The 19993-nt window shown below is 50.2% G+C and overlaps 8 non-coding genes and 3 pseudogenes across 8 annotated transcripts; all 11 read left to right on the top strand.

The window, feature by feature from the left end:
- Nucleotides 1-451: 451 nt before the first annotated feature.
- On the top strand, nucleotides 452-570 carry LOC126323376 (5S ribosomal RNA). The gene has a single exon (XR_007559511.1). It is a non-coding gene; the product is annotated as a 5S ribosomal RNA (ribosomal RNA).
- Nucleotides 571-1716: 1146 nt separating this feature from the next.
- Nucleotides 1717-1835, top strand: LOC126323323 (5S ribosomal RNA). Its single transcript, XR_007559464.1, has one exon. It is a non-coding gene; the product is annotated as a 5S ribosomal RNA (ribosomal RNA).
- A 1358-nt stretch (nucleotides 1836-3193) lies between these two features.
- Nucleotides 3194-3312, top strand: LOC126323328 (5S ribosomal RNA). Its single transcript, XR_007559469.1, has one exon. It is a non-coding gene; the product is annotated as a 5S ribosomal RNA (ribosomal RNA).
- Nucleotides 3313-4458: 1146 nt separating this feature from the next.
- Nucleotides 4459-4577, top strand: LOC126323375 (5S ribosomal RNA). The gene has a single exon (XR_007559510.1). It is a non-coding gene; the product is annotated as a 5S ribosomal RNA (ribosomal RNA).
- A 1358-nt stretch (nucleotides 4578-5935) lies between these two features.
- LOC126323341 (5S ribosomal RNA) lies at nucleotides 5936-6053 on the top strand (annotated as a pseudogene).
- A 7147-nt stretch (nucleotides 6054-13200) lies between these two features.
- LOC126323374 (5S ribosomal RNA) lies at nucleotides 13201-13319 on the top strand. Its single transcript, XR_007559509.1, has one exon. It is a non-coding gene; the product is annotated as a 5S ribosomal RNA (ribosomal RNA).
- A 1146-nt stretch (nucleotides 13320-14465) lies between these two features.
- LOC126323348 (5S ribosomal RNA) lies at nucleotides 14466-14584 on the top strand. Its single transcript, XR_007559484.1, has one exon. It is a non-coding gene; the product is annotated as a 5S ribosomal RNA (ribosomal RNA).
- A 1146-nt stretch (nucleotides 14585-15730) lies between these two features.
- Nucleotides 15731-15849, top strand: LOC126323373 (5S ribosomal RNA). Its single transcript, XR_007559508.1, has one exon. It is a non-coding gene; the product is annotated as a 5S ribosomal RNA (ribosomal RNA).
- Nucleotides 15850-16995: 1146 nt separating this feature from the next.
- LOC126323283 (5S ribosomal RNA) lies at nucleotides 16996-17114 on the top strand. The gene has a single exon (XR_007559424.1). It is a non-coding gene; the product is annotated as a 5S ribosomal RNA (ribosomal RNA).
- Nucleotides 17115-18260: 1146 nt separating this feature from the next.
- Nucleotides 18261-18380, top strand: LOC126323339 (5S ribosomal RNA; annotated as a pseudogene).
- An 855-nt stretch (nucleotides 18381-19235) lies between these two features.
- On the top strand, nucleotides 19236-19355 carry LOC126323338 (5S ribosomal RNA; annotated as a pseudogene).
- The last annotated feature ends 638 nt before the right edge of the window (nucleotides 19356-19993 follow it).

Below are 19993 nucleotides of genomic sequence, written 5' to 3'. Positions count from 1 at the left end.
TTCATGCTACCTTTCTCATGTGACATAGATGCTTCCATACTGATTTTAAACTATCGTAAGATACGATATTAAGGAGCTCAATTTGAAAAGAGTGCGCCAAGGAAGACTTCCAAAGAGTCTCTGGAAATAACAAAACAGTGTGAAGTGACAGAAATGTTGTGAAATACGTCAGGGCATATTGTTTTGTAGCAGTGCACAACGGCAAATTTGTAAACAAAAATTTACCTTTCGTCGCTACAAGAGATGGATACTTTGTCGAACAAACGAATGACAGGCGGTGCAACGAGCAGCTGTGTTGTGCGTCTGACCCACGTGGCGGCGCGCCGCACAGCGCGTCGCCTTCGAGGTGGAAGGACGTGCTTTGCGTCAAATGTGCCACCGAAAACGGAGATTGCGTGTGTTGGGAGGAGAGGCGAAGCCTTCTTCTGCCGTGCGGCTACTGTATAAGGACGCCAACGGCCATACCATGTTGAATACACCGGTTCTCGTCCGATCACCGAAGTTAAGCAACATCGGGCCCGGTTAGTACTTGGATGGGTGACCGCCTGGGAACACCGGGTGCTGTTGGCTCCCTCTCTTCTTTTAAATTTTATGTCACTACACCTGCCAGTCCTCTTTTCATACAAACTCTCAGGTGCGACAAAGATGCTTCCACAAGCATTTTAAACCACTGTATTAAACGTAAGATGTGAAATTACAGCAATGAACTCAGTTTGAACAAGAATGCGCGGAGGAAGAGTGCTAGGAACTCGTTGAAAATAATGAAACACTGCGAATCGACGGATGTGCTCTTAAAATGCGTCAGAGCCTACTGTTTTGTAGGAGCGCTAAATTCCAATTTTGTAGCAGTGCACAACGGCAAATTTGTAAACAAAAATTTACCTTTCGTCGCTACAAGAGATGGATACTTTGCCGAACAGCCTGTGTCTTGTGTGCATGTTTTCGCACCTTTCCACGGCACGGCGCAGCACAGAGCGGCTCTGGTAGCTCCGAACGGCCGCACACGGCGCCTCGGACACGTCGGTTCGGCCCGCGCCCATCTCGCAGATGCTTCTCGTACTTGTGCTGTCATATGGACCACGGCCCGAGCGGCAGCGTGCGGCAGTCGAGCAAAGTCGGGACAAGTCGGGACGGAAGGGGACAGCCGAGAATGCACCGTGCGAATTACGCAAATATCTGGAAGCGCGACGCGTGTCAGGCAGGTGAGACCGCTTCCCTCTGTCTTCATTTCTTGCTTTCTTGTCACTACCCCTGCCAGCCCTTTTTTCATGCTACCTTTCTCATGTGACATAGATGCTTCCATACTGATTTTAAACTATCGTAAGATACGATATTAAGGAGCTCAATTTGAAAAGAGTGCGCCAAGGAAGACTTCCAAAGAGTCTCTGGAAATAACAAAACAGTGTGAAGTGACAGAAATGTTGTGAAATACGTCAGGGCATATTGTTTTGTAGCAGTGCACAACGGCAAATTTGTAAACAAAAATTTACCTTTCGTCGCTACAAGAGATGGATACTTTGTCGAACAAACGAATGACAGGCGGTGCAACGAGCAGCTGTGTTGTGCGTCTGACCCACGTGGCGGCGCGCCGCACAGCGCGTCGCCTTCGAGGTGGAAGGACGTGCTTTGCGTCAAATGTGCCACCGAAAACGGAGATTGCGTGTGTTGGGAGGAGAGGCGAAGCCTTCTTCTGCCGTGCGGCTACTGTATAAGGACGCCAACGGCCATACCATGTTGAATACGCCGGTTCTCGTCCGATCACCGAAGTTAAGCAACATCGGGCCCGGTTAGTACTTGGATGGGTGACCGCCTGGGAACACCGGGTGCTGTTGGCTCCCTCTCTTCTTTTAAATTTTATGTCACTACACCTGCCAGTCCTCTTTTCATACAAACTCTCAGGTGCGACAAAGATGCTTCCACAAGCATTTTAAACAAAAATGGTTCAAATGGCTCTGAGCACTATGGGACTCAACTGCTGTGGTCATTAGTCCCCTAGAACTTAGAACTACTTAAACCTAACTAACCTAAGGACATCACACACATCCATGCCCGAGGCAGGATTCGAACCTGCGACCGTAGCAGTCTCACGGTTCCGGACTGCGCGCCTAGAACCGCGAGACCACCGCGGCCGGCAGCATTTTAAACCACTGTATTAAACGTAAGATGTGAAATTACAGCAATGAACTCAGTTTGAACAAGAATGCGCGGAGGAAGAGTGCTAGGAACTCGTTGAAAATAACGAAACACTGCGAATCGACGGATGTGCTCTTAAAATGCGTCAGAGCCTACTGTTTTGTAGGAGCGCTAAATTCCAATTTTGTAGCAGTGCACAACGGCAAATTTGTAAACAAAAATTTACCTTTCGTCGCTACAAGAGATGGATACTTTGCCGAACAGCCTGTGTCTTGTGTGCATGTTTTCGCACCTTTCCACGGCACGGCGCAGCACAGAGCGGCTCTGGTAGCTCCGAACGGCCGCACACGGCGCCTCGGACACGTCGGTTCGGCCCGCGCCCATCTCGCAGATGCTTCTCGTACTTGTGCTGTCATATGGACCACGACCCGAGCGGCAGCGAGCGGCAGTCGAGCAAAGTCGGGACAAGTCGGGACGGAAGGGGACAGCCGAGAATGCACCGTGCGAATTACGCAAATATCTGGAAGCGCGACGCGTGTCAGGCAGGTGAGACCGCTTCCCTCTGTCTTCATTTCTTGCTTTCTTGTCACTACCCCTGCCAGCCCTTTTTTCATGATACCTTTCTCAAGTGACATAGATGCTTCCATACTGATTTTAAACTATCGTAAGATACGATATTAAGGAGCTCAATTTGAAAAGAGTGCGCCAAGGAAGACTTCCAAAGAGTCTCTGGAAATAACAAAACAGTGTGAAGTGACAGAAATGTTGTGAAATACGTCAGGGCATATTGTTTTGTAGCAGTGCACAACGGCAAATTTGTAAACAAAAATTTACCTTTCGTCGCTACAAGAGATGGATACTTTGTCGAACAAACGAATGACAGGCGGTGCAACGAGCAGCTGTGTTGTGCATCTGACCCACGTGGCGGCGCGCCGCACAGCGCGTCGCCTTCGAGGTGGAAGGACGTGCTTTGCGTCAAATGTGCCACCGAAAACGGGGTTTACGTGTGTTGGGAGGAGAGGCGAAGCCTTCTTCTGCCGTGCGGCTACTGTATAAGGACGCCAACGGCCATACCATGTTGAATACACCGGTTCTCGTCCGATCACCGAAGTTAAGCAACATCGGGCCCGGTTAGTACTTGGATGGGTGACCGCCTGGGAACAGCGGGTGCTGTTGGCTCCCTCTCTTCTTTTAAATTTTATGTCACTACACCTGCCAGTCCTCTTTTCATACAAACTCTCAGGTGCGACAAAGATGCTTCCACAAGCATTTTAAACCACTGTATTAAACGTAAGATGTGAAATTACAGCAATGAACTCAGTTTGAACAAGAATGCGCGGAGGAAGAGTGCTAGGAACTCGTTGAAAATAATAAAACACTGCGAATCGACGGATGTGCTCTTAAAATGCGTCAGAGCCTACTGTTTTGTAGGAGCGCTAAATTCCAATTTTGTAGCAGTGCACAACGGCAAATTTGTAAACAAAAATTTACCTTTCGTCGCTACAAGAGATGGATACTTTGCCGAACAGCCTGTGTCTTGTGTGCATGTTTTCGCACCTTTCCACGGCACGGCGCAGCACAGAGCGGCTCTGGTAGCTCCGAACGGCCGCACACGGCGCCTCGGACACGTCGGTTCGGCCCGCGCCCATCTCGCAGATGCTTCTCGTACTTGTGCTGTCATATGGACCACGGCCCGAGCGGCAGCGTGCGGCAGTCGAGCAAAGTCGGGACAAGTCGGGACGGAAGGGGACAGCCGAGAATGCACCGTGCGAATTACGCAAATATCTGGAAGCGCGACGCGTGTCAGGCAGGTGAGACCGCTTCCCTCTGTCTTCATTTCTTGCTTTCTTGTCACTACCCCTGCCAGCCCTTTTTTCATGCTACCTTTCTCATGTGACATAGATGCTTCCATACTGATTTTAAACTATCGTAAGATACGATATTAAGGAGCTCAATTTGAAAAGAGTGCGCCAAGGAAGACTTCCAAAGAGTCTCTGGAAATAACAAAACAGTGTGAAGTGACAGAAATGTTGTGAAATACGTCAGGGCATATTGTTTTGTAGCAGTGCACAACGGCAAATTTGTAAACAAAAATTTACCTTTCGTCGCTACAAGAGATGGATACTTTGTCGAACAAACGAATGACAGGCGGTGCAACGAGCAGCTGTGTTGTGCGTCTGACCCACGTGGCGGCGCGCCGCACAGCGCGTCGCCTTCGAGGTGGAAGGACGTGCTTTGCGTCAAATGTGCCACCGAAAACGGAGATTGCGTGTGTTGGGAGGAGAGGCGAAGCCTTCTTCTGCCGTGCGGCTACTGTATAAGGACGCCAACGGCCATACCATGTTGAATACACCGGTTCTCGTCCGATCACCGAAGTTAAGCAACATCGGGCCCGGTTAGTACTTGGATGGGTGACCGCCTGGGAACACCGGGTGCTGTTGGCTCCCTCTCTTCTTTTAAATTTTATGTCACTACACCTGCCAGTCCTCTTTTCATACAAACTCTCAGGTGCGACAAAGATGCTTCCACAAGCATTTTAAACAAAAATGGTTCAAATGGCTCTGAGCACTATGGGACTCAACTGCTGTGGTCATTAGTCCCCTAGAACTTAGAACTACTTAAACCTAACTAACCTAAGGACATCACACACATCCATGCCCGAGGCAGGATTCGAACCTGCGACCGTAGCAGTCTCACGGTTCCGGACTGCGCGCCTAGAACCGCGAGACCACCGCGGCCGGCAGCATTTTAAACCACTGTATTAAACGTAAGATGTGAAATTACAGCAATGAACTCAGTTTGAACAAGAATGCGCGGAGGAAGAGTGCTAGGAACTCGTTGAAAATAACGAAACACTGCGAATCGACGGATGTGCTCTTAAAATGCGTCAGAGCCTACTGTTTTGTAGGAGCGCTAAATTCCAATTTTGTAGCAGTGCACAACGGCAAATTTGTAAACAAAAATTTACCTTTCGTCGCTACAAGAGATGGATACTTTGCCGAACAGCCTGTGTCTTGTGTGCATGTTTTCGCACCTTTCCACGGCACGGCGCAGCACAGAGCGGCTCTGGTAGCTCCGAACGGCCGCACACGGCGCCTCGGACACGTCGGTTCGGCCCGCGCCCATCTCGCAGATGCTTCTCGTACTTGTGCTGTCATATGGACCACGACCCGAGCGGCAGCGAGCGGCAGTCGAGCAAAGTCGGGACAAGTCGGGACGGAAGGGGACAGCCGAGAATGCACCGTGCGAATTACGCAAATATCTGGAAGCGCGACGCGTGTCAGGCAGGTGAGACCGCTTCCCTCTGTCTTCATTTCTTGCTTTCTTGTCACTACCCCTGCCAGCCCTTTTTTCATGATACCTTTCTCAAGTGACATAGATGCTTCCATACTGATTTTAAACTATCGTAAGATACGATATTAAGGAGCTCAATTTGAAAAGAGTGCGCCAAGGAAGACTTCCAAAGAGTCTCTGGAAATAACAAAACAGTGTGAAGTGACAGAAATGTTGTGAAATACGTCAGGGCATATTGTTTTGTAGCAGTGCACAACGGCAAATTTGTAAACAAAAATTTACCTTTCGTCGCTACAAGAGATGGATACTTTGTTGAACAAACGAATGACAGGCGGTGCAACGAGCAGCTGTGTTGTGCGTCTGACCCACGTGGCGGCGCGCCGCACAGCGCGTCGCCTTCGAGGTGGAAGGACGTGCTTTGCGTCAAATGTGCCACCGAAAACGGAGATTGCGTGTGTTGGGAGGAGAGGCGAAGCCTTCTTCTGCCGTGCGGCTACTGTATAAGGACGCCAACGGCCATACCATGTTGAATACACCGGTTCTCGTCCGATCACCGAAGTTAAGCAACATCGGGCCCGGTTAGTACTTGGCTGTCTGCCCGCCTGGCAACACCTCGGTGCCGAGCGAGCAGTACTTCCTTGTGCGACTTGGCCGGCGGCGCCTCGCGTGTCGTCTGCTTCCTTTGCCACGTGGCTAAACCTCTACTGACTGTAAGTAATGGATTTGGTTTATGATGACAGTGAAGAGAGACAGAACAATGTTCAGTGCGAGTTTGATCGTTCCGTAGAAAAACCCTCGGCTTTTGAAATTCATCGTTGGTTAATTGAGGATTTGTTGTTGTCTACTACTGACGTACTCGGTATTCAGTTCGATACGTTCTTAAATTCTGTGTTTTTGAAACTGAAATCTTCCGATCTGTGTGATGCTGTTGTTTCTGTTAATGACGGTATTCGCAAATTTCGCCACCTTAACGGAAATATTAGTAATGTAACTGTGTCTCACGCTGGTTTTGGTGTTCGACAAATACGGATCTTTAACCTTCCGTTTGAAATTCGCAACGACACTATTTCTCGTCACTTGCGGCCATATGGCACTGTGTTATCTGTTGTGAAGGAGAAATGGTCGTCTGCATACATTTTTCAAGTCGAGAACGGTGTGCGGAGCGTGAAAATGGTTGTCAGGCAACACATTCCGTCCTTTATTTTGGTTAACGGCCACCGTGCGTTTGTGACTTATAGTGGACAGCCTCAAACTTGTTCATTTTGCAATGGTGTCGGTCATTACCGGCAAGACTGCCCGAAACGCAAACGGCCCGCTCAGTTACCGATTGACGACAGTTTGCGCGGGGCCAGCTTTGCCTCTGTCGCCGCCACGGTCTTAGGTACAGCCCCCCCCGCACCTTCGCGCCGCGTGGCCGATGCTAACCTCGCTGCCTCCGCGGTTGCCATGGATGTGTCCCCTCCCAGCAGTGACCTTGTTTCTGAGTCTGATGATTCTGCACAGGCTACGGCTACTGTGCAGGCTGTCGAAATTCTGTCTCTGCCCGATGTTTCACTTGCAACTGTGTCCGAACCCGCGCCTACGTCGGCGACTGATTTAGTGTCGACAGCTGTTTCGCAGACTGTGTCGGTACCGGAATTCTCTGGTACGGTGACTGACTTCGTTGACGTGGCCGCCAGTGCTCCCGTTCCCACTGCTGCCGTGGACTCGCAGGATTTTTTTGCGACTCCGAAACCGCGGCGTGATGAATTTCCGTCTCGAAGTTCTAGCAGGCAACGTGCACGCAGTGTCGGTCGGTCGCCTTCCTCAGGCAGGGGGTTTACACGACCGGACCGCAGCCCGTCTCCGGCTGACCGTTCCCCCGCCGCTTCCCGGCAGTCGCGGGTTGGTCGGCAGGACTCCCAACAGCGTGTCGCGCGTCGGGACCTAGACCCCGAGCGGCGGCAGTCTCAGGCTTCCGGCTCCGGCCGTCAGACACAGCAATCACAACATCAACAACAACAACGGCGTGCCGCTTCTCGCCAGCGTCTGCCTGACGATCCTAACGTTGCCGATCAGAAGCGTGATGTCGCTGTTCGACATTTACGAACCGTTTTAAGTCAGCAGCCCGTTGGTTCAGATTCAGTTGTGACGGCCGACACGGCTTTGGCTGTGGCGACGCCGCAATTGCCGACGAAACGGAAGGCCGAAGACACCCACCAGCGTCGTGTCTGTCCTTCTGCCCCCGAGCGAGTGCCGACTTCTTCCGACGTGGAGATGCCCGCCGTTGATCCTTTGTCGGTAGCTTCCGGTGGCGCAGATTCTGGGACCGCGTCCACCCCCACTCCCGTCCACCCCACTGCGTGGGCGGAGGACGTGGAAGGTGGTGAGACGACTTACTGATTCCTTTGTTGTCCCCTAATCCGGTTGACGGGAATTAAAACCCGTCTTTTTAGCATACCTTTTATCCTTCTGGTGGCTGGAATTCCGTCCATGTCTGCTGTCTGTTTTTAAATGAGGAGTTTTTTGTGCTTGTGTCTTTTAATTGTGTATGGAGCCTGAGCGTTGCTCGTGGAATATTTTAACTATCAATGTTAACAAGCTGAGTAATCCACACAAGTTGTCGGCCTTACTCGCTTTTTTACATGATTCCCATTGTCATGTGGCATTCTTACAGGAAGTTACGCGTCAGGCTCTGTTGTTTTTACTTGACACTTCTGATTTTACTGTCGTTGATAATGTAATGTCGGACGAACAGACTGGTACTGCCATCTTAATTCGTCCGGAATTTGATGTTGGCAATCTTGAAATATTGCCAAATGGCCGCGCTATTGCATGTACCATTAACGGTGTTGCTTTTGTTAATGTGTACGCTCATGCCGGTGACAAACCAGCGCGCAATAAGTTTTATGGTCAGGATCTTTGTCAACTTCTCCATCACAATCGTACTGACTTAGTGATTGGTGGTGACTTTAATGCAGTAATTGATGGTCGAGATCAGGCGCCGCGTCCTAACTGGTGCCAGGAATTGCGTACGTTGGTTGACAGCTTTCGGCTCCGGGACACGTGGCGTGTCCTTAATCCGGACAAGACGCATTTCACGCACTTTTACGCCACCGGTCACAGTAGACTCGACAGGATCTATGTGTCTTCGCCGCTCGCCGCCCACGTCCGGAAGGCGGACGTGTTGCCGGTCATTTTTTCAGACCATTGCGGCTACTTGTGTCAGCTCCTCCTACCGCGTGCGCGCCCTACTCGGCGCAACAATACTTGGAAATTTAACTGTAGTCTTTTGGACGATGCCAGTCTCACGTCTCAGTTTACTGCGTTGTGGCGCAAGCTCTTGCGTGATAAAGGCGATGACGGCAATACTCTCGTTTGGTGGGTGGGGGTAGCCAAGCCGGCTATTAGGCGTTTTTTAATCGATTTTAGTCTCGATGCGGCGCATTGGCGTCGGTCGACGACACGTTTTTACCAGGACTGTTTAAAGGATCTCGCTCAGCGGGTCACGGCGTCTCCTGACTTGCTTCCTGTTTTTAATCAATTTAAGGCCAAGCTCCTCGATGATCTTCGTCGGAAGGGTGCTGGGGCTATCGCGCGGAGCCAACCGGTGGGTGACGTAGAAGGGGAACCGCTCTCTCTTTACCACCTACACAGGGAGCGCCGGCGGCGCGAGCGGTTGGCTATCCGTAAATGGATCCAGCAGGACGGCACGTCCACCTCAGATGGTGCGGCCATTGAGCGGGAAGTTCACGCGCATTTTGCGACGCTCTTTAGACAAGTGGACGTAGACGCCGCGGCGCTGCGCGATTTTTTGCAGTGTGTGCCACGTGTGTTAACGAGACAGGATAGGGCTGTTTTAAATGAACCTTTTACCTTTGATGACTTAGATGCAGCTGTGAAACGGAGTCCTAGGGGCAGGTCCCCTGGACTGGACGGGATTCCCGCAGAATTTTATTTAAAATTTTTCCGTTTTATAAGTCGTGTTTTAATTGACATCATGAATGAGATCCATAACGGCGTTGATATTCCGGCGGAATTTTCCGAAGGGCGCATTGCACTCATTCCGAAATCGACCACAACACCACATCTCGACAGTGTGCGTCCGATAACCTTACTGAACGCCGACTATAAAATTATAGCACGGTGCATCACTCACAGACTGACGAACGTTATGCCGAGGGTGGTGAGTGAACATCAGACGTGTGCTGTCAGGGACCGTAACATTTTCGATGCTGTCCTGGCGTACCGGGACTGCATCGGCTATGTTAAGAGTCACAGGCTCCGGACGGCTGGGATAATGCTGGTCGATTTCAAAAACGCCTTCGATCGGATTAGTCACACCTATCTGCGGCAGGTGTTGGTCGGTTTTGGATTTGGCACTAAAATGACGAAGATGGTGCACAATATTTTGCGGAATGCCACGTCGCGGGTCGTAATCAACGGAATTGCCAGTCGTGTGATTCCGATTAGCCGTTCAGTTCGTCAGGGTTGCCCCTTGTCAATGTCGCTCTTCGCTTTGGCGTTGGATCCGCTCCTCCGCTGTATCGCCCAGGATTGCCGAGGCATTCGCATTGGTGACGATCAGCTGATCTGCAGGGCGTATGCCGACGACCTCGGCGTGTTCCTTGACCAGCCAGAGGACATTGACAGGCTGCATGGTGTTTTACAGCGATTCGAGAGGGCAACGGGGGCTGTCGTCAATCCTCGGAAAACTGTTTTGCTCCCTCTTACACCTCGACTGCGTACTGTCCACGGCGACTGGTTTTGTGTCAGGCAACGGCAGACGGTTCTCGGTGTCATTCTGACTGACAATACGCAGCGTATGGAAGCTCTTAATTGGCGGTCCACGCTGTACAAGGTTCGGGCTGTTGCAAAATTGTATGCCTCTCGGAATTTGGCGCTCCGTCAACGGGTGGCTCTTATCAACACGCAGATTTTGGCAAAAGCGTGGTATCTGGCACAAGTCCTACCTGTGCCGAAACAGCTGGAAAGGGCCATTCAACAGGCGGTCTATTGGTTGCTGTGGAAGGGTGACATTTTTAAGGTCTCCCTGGCAACCTGTACCTTGAGTCTGGCGGAGGGGGGGCTGGGTTTAGTTGATTTTCGCCACAAGTGCGCGGCGCTCTTCGTGAAGCGGACAACGGTGGTGATTGACAAGGGGCCGTGCAGTCCGACGGCTGCCTTGTTCAATGCATATCGCCCGCCATCTGTGATTGCTCCGGTCTCGGTCGGTCATATTCCGTACACCTTGAACTTCGTACGCCGTTATTATATTAATAACAGCTATCTAGTGCTTGGTGATGTCCGTGCGTGCAATGTCGGTGACATTCTTCGCGCTCTTCGGGGCTCGCCAAGCAGGAATAAATGGGAGTATCGGCTACCTCAGCATGACTGGAAGGTGGTGTGGAGAAACCTCGCCGCCGCCGTCATTCCGGCCCACGTTCACGCGACATGGTATAAAGTGGTGAACCGCACATTTCCAACTAACGCTAAGCTGCACTCTATCGATCTGATTTCTTCGGGTGTCTGTGATTCGTGTCCTGAGGAGGACACCATCGAACACCGATTCGAGTGTCGAAAATTCCGTGTTGTTTGGGATATTGCGTGTGACATGGTGCGCTTAATCAACAGGGTGGACAGGCGGCAGGTGACAGCCTTGGACGCCATCGTGCCTCAGTGCGCAGCTTATCCGGCCGCCAAACGAAATGCCACACTTTGGATTTTGGGACATACGATTTTTTGTATTTTCACCCTGAAATTGACTGATGCTGTAGATTTTCTGTCTTACCTGTGGGCGGAACATCGTCAGACACTTGGTCGACCGGCTTATTCCCTGACTTATGCCAATTTTTTGCATGTCGCTTTAGCCCATGCGTTCACCAAATTGTCACTTACCCTATGAGACTGCATACCCGATCTTGACATTTCTACTTTTCCTATCTGGCAGTACTGCTAATATAAATGTTGATGTGATATGACGAACCCTTGCATGTCATCGGACTTGGCTTCTTGGATAATGATTTATGGCACGGTAAAGCTGTGTTTATATGGACCGTACATTAGCGAAAACGTCATAATGACATACAGTTCTGTGAATGGAGTTTTGTCCGTCACAGTTCTTTTCTGTTTTCTTTCCTTTGCTTTTTTTTTCCTGTGTTGTTTTTGTTTTTATTTTTTCGCGACGCGTGAGGAGACAGTATCAGGGAGATAAATTTATCACAGTTGGTGTGTGCCTGAATGTTGGATTCCCTCCTGTTACTGTGCGTCGACGTTTTGTTTTTATTCTTTATGTCCCATCCATCGAACATTAGCGGAGACGTTTTTCTTGGGACTTTATTTTTGTCCGGTGGAATCTCTTTTTTTTTTTTTTTTTTTTTTTTTTTTTGGCGGATGCAGAGTGACTGTTGCTTTGGAGGGTTGTCGTTGCTCTGGAACACTGTCACGGCAGGCTGCAGTGGCGTCCAGTGGCCAATTTTTTCTTTTATTTGGGATTACGTTTTGGAAGAAGGACTCCCATCCGTTTCTTTCGTGTTTCAAAAAAAAAAAAAAAAGGGGTGCTGTTGGCTCCCTCTCTTCTTTAAAAAAAAAAAATAAGAAAAAAAAAAGGAAAAAAAAAAAAAAAAAAAAAAAAAGGTGCTGTTGGCTCCCTCTCTTCTTTTAAATTTTATGTCACTACACCTGCCAGTCCTCTTTTCATACAAACTCTCAGGTGCGACAAAGATGCTTCCACAAGCATTTTAAACCACTGTATTAAACGTAAGATGTGAAATTACAGCAATGAACTCAGTTTGAACAAGAATGCGCGGAGGAAGAGTGCTAGGAACTCGTTGAAAATAACGAAACACTGCGAATCGACGGATGTGCTCTTAAAATGCGTCAGAGCCTACTGTTTTGTAGGAGCGCTAAATTCCAATTTTGTAGCAGTGCACAACGGCAAATTTGTAAACAAAAATTTACCTTTCGTCGCTACAAGAGATGGATACTTTGCCGAACAGCCTGTGTCTTGTGTGCATGTTTTCGCACCTTTCCACGGCACGGCGCAGCACAGAGCGGCTCTGGTAGCTCCGAACGGCCGCACACGGCGCCTCGGACACGTCGGTTCGGCCCGCGCCCATCTCGCAGATGCTTCTCGTACTTGTGCTGTCATATGGACCACGACCCGAGCGGCAGCGAGCGGCAGTCGAGCAAAGTCGGGACAAGTCGGGACGGAAGGGGACAGCCGAGAATGCACCGTGCGAATTACGCAAATATCTGGAAGCGCGACGCGTGTCAGGCAGGTGAGACCGCTTCCCTCTGTCTTCATTTCTTGCTTTCTTGTCACTACCCCTGCCAGCCCTTTTTTCATGCTACCTTTCTCATGTGACATAGATGCTTCCATACTGATTTTAAACTATCGTAAGATACGATATTAAGGAGCTCAATTTGAAAAGAGTGCGCCAAGGAAGACTTCCAAAGAGTCTCTGGAAATAACAAAACAGTGTGAAGTGACAGAAATGTTGTGAAATACGTCAGGGCATATTGTTTTGTAGCAGTGCACAACGGCAAATTTGTAAACAAAAATTTACCTTTCGTCGCTACAAGAGATGGATACTTTGTCGAACAAACGAATGACAGGCGGTGCAACGAGCAGCTGTGTTGTGCGTCTGACCCACGTGGCGGCGCGCCGCACAGCGCGTCGCCTTCGAGGTGGAAGGACGTGCTTTGCGTCAAATGTGCCACCGAAAACGGAGATTGCGTGTGTTGGGAGGAGAGGCGAAGCCTTCTTCTGCCGTGCGGCTACTGTATAAGGACGCCAACGGCCATACCATGTTGAATACACCGGTTCTCGTCCGATCACCGAAGTTAAGCAACATCGGGCCCGGTTAGTACTTGGATGGGTGACCGCCTGGGAACACCGGGTGCTGTTGGCTCCCTCTCTTCTTTTAAATTTTATGTCACTACACCTGCCAGTCCTCTTTTCATACAAACTCTCAGGTGCGACAAAGATGCTTCCACAAGCATTTTAAACCACTGTATTAAACGTAAGATGTGAAATTACAGCAATGAACTCAGTTTGAACAAGAATGCGCGGAGGAAGAGTGCTAGGAACTCGTTGAAAATAACGAAACACTGCGAATCGACGGATGTGCTCTTAAAATGCGTCAGAGCCTACTGTTTTGTAGGAGTGCTAAATTCCAATTTTGTAACAGTGCACAACGGCAAACTTGTAAACAAAAATTTACCTTTCGTCGCTACAAGAGATGGATACTTTGCCGAACAGCCTGTGTCTTGTGTGCATGTTTTCGCACCTTTCCACGGCACGGCGCAGCACAGAGCGGCTCTGGTAGCTCCGAACGGCCGCACACGGCGCCTCGGACACGTCGGTTCGGCCCGCGCCCATCTCGCAGATGCTTCTCGTACTTGTGCTGTCATATGGACCACGACCCGAGCGGCAGCGAGCGGCAGTCGAGCAAAGTCGGGACAAGTCGGGACGGAAGGGGACAGCCGAGAATGCACCGTGCGAATTACGCAAATATCTGGAAGCGCGACGCGTGTCAGGCAGGTGAGACCGCTTCCCTCTGTCTTCATTTCTTGCTTTCTTGTCACTACCCCTGCCAGCCCTTTTTTCATGCTACCTTTCTCATGTGACATAGATGCTTCCATACTGATTTTAAACTATCGTAAGATACGATATTAAGGAGCTCAATTTGAAAAGAGTGCGCCAAGGAAGACTTCCAAAGAGTCTCTGGAAATAACAAAACAGTGTGAAGTGACAGAAATGTTGTGAAATACGTCAGGGCATATTGTTTTGTAGCAGTGCACAACGGCAAATTTGTAAACAAAAATTTACCTTTCGTCGCTACAAGAGATGGATACTTTGTCGAACAAACGAATGACAGGCGGTGCAACGAGCAGCTGTGTTGTGCGTCTGACCCACGTGGCGGCGCGCCGCACAGCGCGTCGCCTTCGAGGTGGAAGGACGTGCTTTGCGTCAAATGTGCCACCGAAAACGGAGATTGCGTGTGTTGGGAGGAGAGGCGAAGCCTTCTTCTGCCGTGCGGCTACTGTATAAGGACGCCAACGGCCATACCATGTTGAATACACCGGTTCTCGTCCGATCACCGAAGTTAAGCAACATCGGGCCTGGTTAGTACTTGGATGGGTGACCGCCTGGGAACACCGGGTGCTGTTGGCTCCCTCTCTTCTTTTAAATTTTATGTCACTACACCTGCCAGTCCTCTTTTCATACAAACTCTCAGGTGCGACAAAGATGCTTCCACAAGCATTTTAAACCACTGTATTAAACGTAAGATGTGAAATTACAGCAATGAACTCAGTTTGAACAAGAATGCGCGGAGGAAGAGTGCTAGGAACTCGTTGAAAATAACGAAACACTGCGAATCGACGGATGTGCTCTTAAAATGCGTCAGAGCCTACTGTTTTGTAGGAGCGCTAAATTCCAATTTTGTAACAGTGCACAACGGCAAACTTGTAAACAAAAATTTACCTTTCGTCGCTACAAGAGATGGATACTTTGCCGAACAGCCTGTGTCTTGTGTGCATGTTTTCGCACCTTTCCACGGCACGGCGCAGCACAGAGCGGCTCTGGTAGCTCCGAACGGCCGCACACGGCGCCTCGGACACGTCGGTTCGGCCCGCGCCCATCTCGCAGATGCTTCTCGTACTTGTGCTGTCATATGGACCACGACCCGAGCGGCAGCGAGCGGCAGTCGAGCAAAGTCGGGACAAGTCGGGACGGAAGGGGACAGCCGAGAATGCACCGTGCGAATTACGCAAATATCTGGAAGCGCGACGCGTGTCAGGCAGGTGAGACCGCTTCCCTCTGTCTTCATTTCTTGCTTTCTTGTCACTACCCCTGCCAGCCCTTTTTTCATGCTACCTTTCTCATGTGACATAGATGCTTCCATACTGATTTTAAACTATCGTAAGATACGATATTAAGGAGCTCAATTTGAAAAGAGTGCGCCAAGGAAGACTTCCAAAGAGTCTCTGGAAATAACAAAACAGTGTGAAGTGACAGAAATGTTGTGAAATACGTCAGGGCATATTGTTTTGTAGCAGTGCACAACGGCAAATTTGTAAACAAAAATTTACCTTTCGTCGCTACAAGAGATGGATACTTTGTCGAACAAACGAATGACAGGCGGTGCAACGAGCAGCTGTGTTGTGCGTCTGACCCACGTGGCGGCGCGCCGCACAGCGCGTCGCCTTCGAGGTGGAAGGACGTGCTTTGCGTCAAATGTGCCACCGAAAACGGAGATTGCGTGTGTTGGGAGGAGAGGCGAAGCCTTCTTCTGCCGTGCGGCTACTGTATAAGGACGCCAACGGCCATACCATGTTGAATACACCGGTTCTCGTCCGATCACCGAAGTTAAGCAACATCGGGCCCGGTTAGTACTTGGATGGGTGACCGCCTGGGAACACCGGGTGCTGTTGGCTCCCTCTCTTCTTTTAAATTTTATGTCACTACACCTGCCAGTCCTCTTTTCATACAAACTCTCAGGTGCGACAAAGATGCTTCCACAAGCATTTTAAACCACTGTATTAAACGTAAGATGTGAAATTACAGCAATGAACTCAGTTTGAACAAGAATGCGCGGAGGAAGAGTGCTAGGAACTCGTTGAAAATAACGAAACACTGCGAATCGACGGATGTGCTCTTAAAATGCGTCAGAGCCTACTGTTTTGTAGGAGCGCTAAATTCCAATTTTGTAACAGTGCACAACGGCAAACTTGTAAACAAAAATTTACCTTTCGTCGCTACAAGAGATGGATACTTTGCCGAACAGCCTGTGTCTTGTGTGCATGTTTTCGCACCTTTCCACGGCACGGCGCAGCACAGAGCGGCTCTGGTAGCTCCGAACGGCCGCACACGGCGCCTCGGACACGTCGGTTCGGCCCGCGCCCATCTCGCAGATGCTTCTCGTACTTGTGCTGTCATATGGACCACGACCCGAGCGGCAGCGAGCGGCAGTCGAGCAAAGTCGGGACAAGTCGGGACGGAAGGGGACAGCCGAGAATGCACCGTGCGAATTACGCAAATATCTGGAAGCGCGACGCGTGTCAGGCAGGTGAGACCGCTTCCCTCTGTCTTCATTTCTTGCTTTCTTGTCACTACCCCTGCCAGCCCTTTTTTCATGCTACCTTTCTCATGTGACATAGATGCTTCCATACTGATTTTAAACTATCGTAAGATACGATATTAAGGAGCTCAATTTGAAAAGAGTGCGCCAAGGAAGACTTCCAAAGAGTCTCTGGAAATAACAAAACAGTGTGAAGTGACAGAAATGTTGTGAAATACGTCAGGGCATATTGTTTTGTAGCAGTGCACAACGGCAAATTTGTAAACAAAAATTTACCTTTCGTCGCTACAAGAGATGGATACTTTGTCGAACAAACGAATGACAGGCGGTGCAACGAGCAGCTGTGTTGTGCGTCTGACCCACGTGGCGGCGCGCCGCACAGCGCGTCGCCTTCGAGGTGGAAGGACGTGCTTTGCGTCAAATGTGCCACCGAAAACGGAGATTGCGTGTGTTGGGAGGAGAGGCGAAGCCTTCTTCTGCCGTGCGGCTACTGTATAAGGACGCCAACGGCCATACCATGTTGAATACACCGGTTCTCGTCCGATCACCGAAGTTAAGCAACATCGGGCCTGGTTAGTACTTGGATGGGTGACCGCCTGGGAACACCGGGTGCTGTTGGCTCCCTCTCTTCTTTTAAATTTTATGTCACTACACCTGCCAGTCCTCTTTTCATACAAACTCTCAGGTGCGACAAAGATGCTTCCACAAGCATTTTAAACCACTGTATTAAACGTAAGATGTGAAATTACAGCAATGAACTCAGTTTGAACAAGAATGCGCGGAGGAAGAGTGCTAGGAACTCGTTGAAAATAACGAAACACTGCGAATCGACGGATGTGCTCTTAAAATGCGTCAGAGCCTACTGTTTTGTAGGAGCGCTAAATTCCAATTTTGTAACAGTGCACAACGGCAAACTTGTAAACAAAAATTTACCTTTCGTCGCTACAAGAGATGGATACTTTGCCGAACAGCCTGTGTCTTGTGTGCATGTTTTCGCACCTTTCCACGGCACGGCGCAGCACAGAGCGGCTCTGGTAGCTCCGAACGGCCGCACACGGCGCCTCGGACACGTCGGTTCGGCCCGCGCCCATCTCGCAGATGCTTCTCGTACTTGTGCTGTCATATGGACCACGACCCGAGCGGCAGCGAGCGGCAGTCGAGCAAAGTCGGGACAAGTCGGGACGGAAGGGGACAGCCGAGAATGCACCGTGCGAATTACGCAAATATCTGGAAGCGCGACGCGTGTCAGGCAGGTGAGACCGCTTCCCTCTGTCTTCATTTCTTGCTTTCTTGTCACTACCCCTGCCAGCCCTTTTTTCATGCTACCTTTCTCATGTGACATAGATGCTTCCATACTGATTTTAAACTATCGTAAGATACGATATTAAGGAGCTCAATTTGAAAAGAGTGCGCCAAGGAAGACTTCCAAAGAGTCTCTGGAAATAACAAAACAGTGTGAAGTGACAGAAATGTTGTGAAATACGTCAGGGCATATTGTTTTGTAGCAGTGCACAACGGCAAATTTGTAAACAAAAATTTACCTTTCGTCGCTACAAGAGATGGATACTTTGTCGAACAAACGAATGACAGGCGGTGCAACGAGCAGCTGTGTTGTGCGTCTGACCCACGTGGCGGCGCGCCGCACAGCGCGTCGCCTTCGAGGTGGAAGGACGTGCTTTGCGTCAAATGTGCCACCGAAAACGGAGATTGCGTGTGTTGGGAGGAGAGGCGAAGCCTTCTTCTGCCGTGCGGCTACTGTATAAGGACGCCAACGGCCATACCATGTTGAATACACCGGTTCTCGTCCGATCACCGAAGTTAAGCAACATCGGGCCCGGTTAGTACTTGGATGGGTGACCGCCTGGGAACACCGGGTGCACAACGGCAAACTTGTAAACAAAAATTTACCTTTCGTCGCTACAAGAGATGGATACTTTGCCGAACAGCCTGTGTCTTGTGTGCATGTTTTCGCACCTTTCCACGGCACGGCGCAGCACAGAGCGGCTCTGGTAGCTCCGAACGGCCGCACACGGCGCCTTGGACACGTCGGTTCGGCCCGCGCCCATCTCGCAGATGCTTCTCGTACTTGTGCTGTCATATGGACCACGACCCGAGCGGCAGCGAGCGGCAGTCGAGCAAAGTCGGGACAAGTCGGGACGGAAGGGGACAGCCGAGAATGCACCGTGCGAATTACGCAAATATCTGGAAGCGCGACGCGTGTCAGGCAGGTGAGACCGCTTCCCTCTGTCTTCATTTCTTGCTTTCTTGTCACTACCCCTGCCAGCCCTTTTTTCATGCTACCTTTCTCATGTGACATAGATGCTTCCATACTGATTTTAAACTATCGTAAGATACGATATTAAGGAGCTCAATTTGAAAAGAGTGCGCCAAGGAAGACTTCCAAAGAGTCTCTGGAAATAACAAAACAGTGTGAAGTGACAGAAATGTTGTGAAATACGTCAGGGCATATTGTTTTGTAGCAGTGCACAACGGCAAATTTGTAAACAAAAATTTACCTTTCGTCGCTACAAGAGATGGATACTTTGTCGAACAAACGAATGACAGGCGGTGCAACGAGCAGCTGTGTTGTGCGTCTGACCCACGTGGCGGCGCGCCGCACAGCGCGTCGCCTTCGAGGTGGAAGGACGTGCTTTGCGTCAAATGTGCCACCGAAAACGGAGATTGCGTGTGTTGGGAGGAGAGGCGAAGCCTTCTTCTGCCGTGCGGCTACTGTATAAGGACGCCAACGGCCATACCATGTTGAATACACCGGTTCTCGTCCGATCACCGAAGTTAAGCAACATCGGGCCCGGTTAGTACTTGGATGGGTGACCGCCTGGGAACACCGGGTGCACAACGGCAAACTTGTAAACAAAAATTTACCTTTCGTCGCTACAAGAGATGGATACTTTGCCGAACAGCCTGTGTCTTGTGTGCATGTTTTCGCACCTTTCCACGGCACGGCGCAGCACAGAGCGGCTCTGGTAGCTCCGAACGGCCGCACACGGCGCCTTGGACACGTCGGTTCGGCCCGCGCCCATCTCGCAGATGCTTCTCGTACTTGTGCTGTCATATGGACCACGACCCGAGCGGCAGCGAGCGGCAGTCGAGCAAAGTCGGGACAAGTCGGGACGGAAGGGGACAGCCGAGAATGCACCGTGCGAATTACGCAAATATCTGGAAGCGCGACGCGTGTCAGGCAGGTGAGACCGCTTCCCTCTGTCTTCATTTCTTGCTTTCTTGTCACTACCCCTGCCAGCCCTTTTTTCATGCTACCTTTCTCATGTGACATAGATGCTTCCATACTGATTTTAAACTATCGTAAGATACGATATTAAGGAGCTCAATTTGAAAAGAGTGCGCCAAGGAAGACTTCCAAAGAGTCTCTGGAAATAACAAAACAGTGTGAAGTGACAGAAATGTTGTGAAATACGTCAGGGCATATTGTTTTGTAGCAGTGCACAACGGCAAATTTGTAAACAAAAATTTACCTTTCGTCG

Source organism: Schistocerca gregaria, unplaced genomic scaffold, assembly GCF_023897955.1.
Source record: "Schistocerca gregaria isolate iqSchGreg1 unplaced genomic scaffold, iqSchGreg1.2 ptg000856l, whole genome shotgun sequence".
Lineage (NCBI taxonomy): Eukaryota > Metazoa > Arthropoda > Insecta > Orthoptera > Acrididae > Schistocerca > Schistocerca gregaria.
Note: the sequence above shows the minus strand (reverse complement) of the source record. Positions and strands in the feature narration are given on the sequence as shown.